At 38.5% G+C, this 8,586-nt stretch overlaps 1 pseudogene; it reads right to left on the minus strand.

The window, feature by feature from the left end:
* Positions 1–745: 745 nt before the first annotated feature.
* On the minus strand, positions 746–1,725 carry LOC149222676 (uncharacterized; annotated as a pseudogene).
* Positions 1,726–8,586: the final 6,861 nt, after the last annotated feature.

An 8,586-nucleotide genomic window follows, 5' to 3' on the forward strand; every position in this document is an offset into this window, starting at 1 on the left:
TGTAATGCATATGAGAAAGCTTAATACATACATCAATAAATACAAAAGAAAGGCCAAATCGAGAGAGTAGAAAAGTGGGCAATTACATGATGCAAAGAAAAATATGAAAATTGCAACATGTAAGAACGTGGGAAAATTTTGGAAGGTTTGATCCAAGTTTTAGAGAGCAGGAAACGTAGCCTATTCACATATAATATAGAGAATGTGATTAAATTTGAATACAGAAAGTAGTACAATAGGTCTTTGGTTGACACCCTACATCAAAAACTATAGATTAAAACAAAAATCCATAAGATCTGCCTTTACAAGTGATGTCTCTCTGACATTGTTTCAATTGCACCTAACATCAAAATAATACTACCTCATGTTTGTGATATACCACCAAAATGATGATATCTAGAAACCAATGATACCAGAAGTGGGAACAACGTCCAAAATACACAACTACTTTGTGGAAATATTTTAGGCACTCATCGTATTAGAGAAATAGATAGCAGAGATCTACTACAACGATATTTATATGGATAATAGCATCTAGTCATATAGGTTGAGAGCTTTGAACACCCTCAAAAATTCATATGGCATAAAAAATCAGCTATGTAACCTCATAAAACACAACAAGAAAAAGACAAGTCAGAATCTATGATAGATACTTCCCTCTCATATCAATAACAGCCTAGAGGAGAGGAAAATTTCAGAATGAAATTTGAAGAATATCAATATACCAACTTGTTTTAGATAATTTTTAAAGCCTAATTTGATTGAGCAATTGAAGTGTGGAGTCTTCATTATCTAAGGAACTTGGGCTTGAGTTTTGTGGTAAATTCCTCCACATAGATGGACTAGAGAAAATAGGAATAACATATTGAATTTGAATTGTCGGTGCAGTTTGGAGTGGAGAAGGAACCAAATTGGTGTCATTTCTTAAAAAATTTGAATGAGGCCTTCGACAGGGAGGGGCTGAGAAAACTAGAATTGATGTCCTTATTGTCACAGGTCCAAACATTGACGAAGGAAACCAACCATATCCAGGTGTTAAAAAGGATGACCTAGATTGAGGAATATTTTATGGCATCCATTGTTGTTTCCTCTATTTTTGTTGTTGTTGTTGTTGCCTATGAAAAACCCAGGATTGCATTGAATTAGACTAGGGTAACAAATTGGTAGAATAAAATGTTGCAACTCTCTTTGATACATTAGAAATGCCCAATGTAGGAATGTTGTTATCCCTTGGGATATCACCTTTAATCCATTCATATTCATCTCTCTCATGTTCTTCAAATGTGTAGGAACTTATTGAGATGTTCTTTTATGTATAGTTCTAGTGTTTGCACCAGCTCTGTTTGCTACAATAGCTTCCCTAAATAGTGCTAATGGCAATGGCTCATGCAAAGAGCTCCCAACACAGTCACCAATAGGAGATATATTAGTTACAATATCCTCCCTTGAGAGAGAGGATGATGAAGGTGAATCATGAAGAGAGCTCGATTTATTCCTCTACGGAAAAATAGACCTAATTAGGGGAAAATTCCTAGACCCAGACGATAGCAAAGAAGGATGATGAAACTATTGTTGAAAATGGTGATTGTGACTAGAACTGAAGCTGAAACAACCTTCTATAGGAAAATCAAAAGAAACCAATTGTGATGCTCCTCCAACCCAAGGTTCATAATGTTGGTGTTCAATAAAATTGTTGATACTCTCTCTCTCTCTCTCAGTGAGCATATTTCTGTTGGAAATAATACTGAGAGGGGGGGTGAATCAGTATTATCAGATCAATAAAACTTTTCAATTTCATGCTCAGAAACATATACGCGACTTCAGTTAAGTTAACCCGCGTGTACACGCTACTGTGTCTAAAGCAACTAGCGTATATACAGAGATCTTATAATTCAGTTATCTTTAATCTTCAGTAGATGCATCAGAACATTATTAAGCATATTAACAGTAAACAGGTGCAGTATAACAGAACAAAACATCACACAAGAGCCACACACATGAACACCATGATATAAGGTGGAAACCCAATGTGGGTGAAAACCACCTGCTGCAAGTCATCTTCAATCTTCTTCTTAATAAGAAAATCCTTTTACAATATTTGTACTAGTGCAGTCTTATACCAGTACGGAAGCTACAACCCCCTTTGCTCTTGTACTAGCCGATCCATTTACTAGTACGCAGGCTGCTACCTGCTACAATGCTCCAAAGATCTCCCTTAGCTTTTGTACTAGCTTAGATACTAGTACGTAGGCGCTGGCCTACAATCTTCTCTCCTCCAGTCATCACGTTTCATCAATTTTCAGACTGGATACACTGAAGCACAACACATAATCTGAAAGGCCACGTTTCATCAAATTTTCATACTGGACCCATAACTATCATTGAAACTCAAAACAATCATCAAACTCTGAATCACTGAAACCCTGTTAACAACACTGCCACCAGAACACAGAGCAGACACAGAACTCTGCAATAACCATCAGATCCATCTTCAACTTCAAATATCAAGCTTTACAATGTATACGCTACTTTGATGAATCAAACCCGCGTGTATACGCGCTTTTGCCAAAGACAACCCGCGTACAGATCTAAAAATAATTTCTCATAACTTGCAGCTGTACCAGACATCAGTCATACTCAGAACAATACATGCGTCAGTATGTAGATCTAGAATAAGCATCATAAAGATAGTTCATTTCAAACCATTTGATCCCGATCTCTCCTTAGATCTTGTTCTCCATCAACCGATGAGATCCCTCCTTAGTTCAAATCAAGCAATGCATCATCAACCCATAACCTGCATACTGGATCTCATACTTCTTCAGATATTCAAGACATTTCAGATGCACTTGCCTAATGATTTCCTTCTCCTTATATAGCCTTAGGCCTTGTTCAATACCAAGAGCCAAAACCATAGAAATCCAATACCATCATCCTCAAAACTAGGGATCGACACGTCCGTCGAGACACCATGGTCCGAAACCATAGGCACAACTTCCAAGGAATAACCGCCACGGACCAAAAATAAGTTTTCCACATACACGCGCTTTTACTGAAGCCAACCAGCGTGTACACGCGACTTGGGCTTGATGAACCTGCGTGTATGAACTTTCTCTTCTTCTTATAGTCTGATCATCAATTCCTTGTTGCTGACCTTCTGCACTATGATTTGTCATCAATGTGGTTTGCCATCAAGGACAACACTTATCTCATAATGGCAACAATCTCCCCCTTTGGACTTGATGGCAAAGCTAACTTGTCACACTTAGAACTATCATCTGATTCCTTTGAGCTGTCCTCCATCAGTCACATCTGATATCTCTTCTGAAGATTCATCCAGTTATACATAAGTGAGATATTCTTCTATGAGAGGGTTGCCATCAAGTACAACACATGCATCATAATGCCAACAATCTCCCCCTTTGGACTTGATGGCAACAACACCAAATCACTCTCCCCCTTTGACATCAAGGGCAAAGGGTGGACCAAGATATTCTCTTCCTTTGCTGAATCATTCCACTGTCCATACTCCCCCTGAGTACCTGCTGAAATCTCTGAATAATCTCCCCCTTTGTATATGCCAAGGTGTACCAATCTGTCCATGCTCCCTCTGAGTACATGCTGAATCTCTGTACCGCTGAAGTGTGCTGTTCATGCTCTTCCTGACTGTAGGCAAGATCTGCAAAAGATGTTCTTCAAGAAGAACATGACTCTATACATCATAAAAGACCTTCCTATCACCAAAGACTCATACATACATCCATCTCTCAACTAAGTGAGGATATACAAAAATTGACTCATCCACCCAACCAAGTGGGGATACATCAAAAGTTTACATATGACAACCAATCATATTGCATCAATCATCCCAGGCATAGTGGGGAAACCAAAATAGGCCGTTACATGACCTTGACACCATGAAAGAGATACCACAAAAAAGATATATTACATAGAGACGAAAGAACTAGACCAAGACTTATGAAAGTCACCAGCAGCATCTGATAATCACCATTCAGATCAGCAACCAAGAGATCCTTCTGTTCTCCTTTCGCCTTTGTTCCACCTGAAACCAACAACAAATGTGAACCAGAACCAAAAGCTTTAAGATAATGCCAACAATGCATCATTGGAAGATTATCTGCTCCCCCTGAACCTGTGCCAGATGATCTCTGTCAGACCCATATCAGACTTTCTGCAACCAACATCTGTCCCTGCTGATTTTCTTCAAAACTCCATATACGCGTTTGTATACACATAAACAAGCGTATATACGCGGATATCCCTTACGCAACACGTGTATACCATATACGCGACTATCCTCTTGTAAAACATCGTATGCACGTGAATATCCTTTAAACAGCACGCGTACACAAATTTCCATATCAGCAACCTGTAAATGTCCTGTAGAGAATAGGTCATCAACCTATAACAAGGTATGTCTGCATCAATTCATCCCTTTGAACAGAATTTAGAGTCATTCACATTGTATCATGTGAGAAACCACCATAGCCATTTCATCAAGCTCTACATGATCCAAGTATCATCTGCATCAATTAACATATGTAAGTATAAACCTATCATCATATAGATACGAACTCATCATCATGTCTCCAACAAAGTGACTTTGAGGAGTCATCCATGTATCAGCACTATGTATCTTGAGCTCAAACTCTTTTGACAAAGCTTCTTGATATCATCATTAGCAACAATCCTTATCCACATGAGTGCCTGCATCATAACTGTATGATCTTTATGCATATGACAACAGCAGTATATAAGTGACTCATCATCAAGTGAGGAAGATGTGTATTCAAGCTTTGTACTTCTCCTTGTCCTTATGAAGATCACCATGTAAGCACCATATATGCATCATCAAAGAATCAACCATAAATCTGATCTGAACACCAACTATGTAACCCCAAGAATCATATGAGATTTTATCATAGACAACTCACAACCACATCATAGCAAGATATATCATTTAGCCATATAAGAATCATCACCAAGGACTCTTAACCATAATGCCAACAATGAATTATTAAAGGCATATGCTCCCCCTCAACCTGTTCCATCTGATATATCAGCAATAAGCATCAAGACATCATCATCATCATCAAGTTAGGATCAAAACACTTCTAGACATCTTACAAGTATCAAAACATTTTTACACATCCTCAGAAGACTGTAACCATTAACCAATAGAGCAAATAATGGACTGAATCATATCAGATCCCTTTTCTGAGCCTGTCCCCACTGCTTTTCCTCAGACTAACATATACGCGACTTTGCAGTGTCTAACTCGCGTATATACGCGAATTCCCTTTAAGGAACTTGCGTATGAGATTCAGGACACTGATGTTTTACACTTTCAGCTCCCCCTGAGTCTGATATGTCTGTGCTGTGCTGTGTCTCAGTACATTGTGTTGACTGTACTTCCTTCTTCCTCCATATCTTCAAGTGTGATGAGGTTTTCTTCTTTTGGTGTGATGTCCATCCTTTGTTCCTGCATTCCTTTGCTATATGTCCAAGCTTGTTACATGCATAACATCTAACATGTTTCATGTTCCTCCTGTAGCAATCAGCAGCTTTGTGACCAAACATATTGCAAGAAAAACAATATCCATTAAAGTACCTTGAATGTGATGATCTTTCTACATGATGGTCTTGAACCCTTCTTCTTCCACATCTAGCTGCAACATGTCCAAGATTATGACATACATAACATTCAACATTATTTATAGGAGAAGTAAAAGATTTTCTTTGAGGAATCTCTTTCCTTGATTGTTGATGGGATTGACCTTTCATCTCCTTGTTGATCATTTTAGTTTTCTCTTTAGAGTTCCTTGCCTCACCTTGTGAGCTAGATTCACCTTCAATAGATTCATGAAAACCAAGACCAGTCTTGATAGCAGGAGACCTTTGACTACTAAGAATATCATCCAAGGCTTTAGTACTATCTTGAAATCTCAAAAGTTTATCCTTTTCTTCTAATTTACCTTTCAAGATATTTACCTCAACTTGAAGTTGTTCCTCCTTTTCTAGGCATTGCTTCTTCATGTCTTCTCCATCTTTCCTTCCTTCTTCCAACTGATGCCTTAGTTTGAGAATCTCCTTTTCTTGTTCTTCATTCAGATCCTGCTGTATTTGACGAACTCGGAAGGCACATTCTAGTTGAGATTTTAAGCTGGTGACTTCATTTTCTTGTTTTGCAATAGCTTGGAGTAGATCTGTATTCTGCTTCTTTGATTCTTCAAGATCTCCTTTTAGTGAGAGGATTGTAGCTTCAAGATTTTCATAGTAGCTGGATCTATCTTTGAGTTTCTTGATGGTTGTGCTTCTTTCGTTGACTTCTTTTCTTAATGATGTCACTTCATGCTGCAATTTTTGACATTGGTCTTCCTTGTCCTTGAGAAGCTTTCTTACCTTGTTTCCTTCTTCTAGTTGGGCCTTTAGTTTGGTAACTTCTTCTTTGAAAGCACATTCCCTTTTGTTCAATAGATCTTGTTGATCTTTAACTTTGTCTGCAAGCCTTCTAAATACTGCCTCTATTTGATACTTTTCTTGCTCACCCATAAAAGCATGTTCAGTAGTTTCACTATCACTTCCATCACTTTCACAAGGAAATATATCAGGAACATTAGAGGATAACACATTCATACTTGATAATGATTCTGAATCTGATTCTGAATCTGAAGAACTTCTTATACCTAATCCCCAATCGACTCTCCCACTGTCATAGATCTTCTGAGATGTCTTCTTCTTCTTATGAGCTTTCTTCTTAAGCTTCTTTCCCATTGTTCCACGGATCTCCTTCAAGCGATCAAGCTTCTCTGAAGGACCTGCTCTGATACCAATTGTTGGAAATAATACTGAGAGGGGGGGTGAATCAGTATTATCAGATCAATAAAACTTTTCAATTTCATGCTTAGAAACATATACGCGACTTCAGTTAAGTTAACCCGCGTGTACACGCTACTGTGTCTAAAGCAACTAGTGTGTATACAGAGATCTTATAATTCAGTTATCTTTAATCTTCAGTAGATGCATCAGAACATTATTAAGCATATTAACAGTAAACAGGTGCAGTATAACAGAACAAAACATCACACAAGAGCCACACACATGAACACCATGATATAAGGTGGAAACCCAATGTGGGTGAAAACCACCTGCTGCAAGTCATCTTCAATCTTCTTCTTAATAAGAAAATCCTTTTACAATATTTGTACTGGTGCAGTCTTATACCAGTACGGGAGCTACAACCCCCTTTGCTCTTGTACTAGCCGATCCATTTACTAGTACGCAGGCTGCTACCTGCTACAATGCTCCAAAGATCTCCCTTAGCTTTTGTACTAGCTTAGATACTAGTACGTAGGCGCTGGCCTACAATCTTCTCTCCTCCAGGCATCACGTTTCATCAATTTTCAGACTGGATACACTGAAGCACAACACATAATCTGAAAGGCCGCGTTTCATCAAATTTTCATACTGGACCCATAACTATCATTGAAACTCAAAACAATCATCAAACTCTGAATCACTGAAACCCTGTTAACAACACTGCCACCAGAACACAGAGCAGACACAGAACTCTGCAATAACCATCAAATCCATCTTCAACTTCAAATATCAAGCTTTACAATGTATACGCTACTTCGATGAATCAAACCCGCGTGTATACGCGCTTTTGCCAAAGACAACCCGCGTACAGATCTAAAAATAATTTCTCATAACTTGCAGCTGTACCAGACATCAGTCATACTCAGAACAATACATGCGTCAGTATGTAGATCTAGAATAAGCATCATAAAGATAGTTCATTTCAAACCATTTGATCCCGATCTCTCCTTAGATCTTGTTCTCCATCAACCGATGAGATCCCTCCTTAGTTCAAATCAAGCAATGCATCATCAACCCATAACCTGCATACTGGATCTCATACTTCTTCAGATATTCAAGACATTTCAGATGCACTTGCCTAATGATTTCCTTCTCCTTATATATCCTTAGGCCTTGTTCAATACCAAGAGCCAAAACCATAGAAATCCAATACCATCATCCTCAAAACTAGGGATCGACACGTCCGTCGAGACACCATGGTCCGAAACCATAGGCACAACTTCCAAGGAATAACCGCCACGGACCAAAAATAAGTTTTCCACATACACGCGCTTTTACTGAAGCCAACCAGCGTGTACACGCGACTTGGGCTTGATGAACCTGCGTGTATGAACTTTCTCTTCTTCTTATAGTCTGATCATCAATTCCTTGCTGCTGACCTTCTGCACTATGATTTGTCATCAGTGTGGTTTGCCATCAAGGACAACACTTATCTCATAATGCCAACAATTTCTCTTGGATGTTGAGTGTTGTTGTTTCAATCACTGGGCCAATGCTATGTCCTTGGACCTATGTTGTGCAAATGCTCTGGCAATAGTGATTTTCCCTTTCTCATCATTACATTCTCCCTCTATTGGTGTTTGTGAGAAAAACCCAAGTTGGTGTGCCACTACCATCCCACAAAAACCAATAAAATTAGCATATATAAATCATACATACTAAACTATTTAGTAGCAAGGCAAGAAA

This window comes from Pinus tabuliformis, chromosome Q (assembly GCF_031772625.1).
Source record: "Pinus tabuliformis cultivar Carrire ecotype Pingquan chromosome Q, CPIR1, whole genome shotgun sequence".
Taxonomy (NCBI): Eukaryota; Viridiplantae; Streptophyta; class Pinopsida; order Pinales; family Pinaceae; genus Pinus; species Pinus tabuliformis.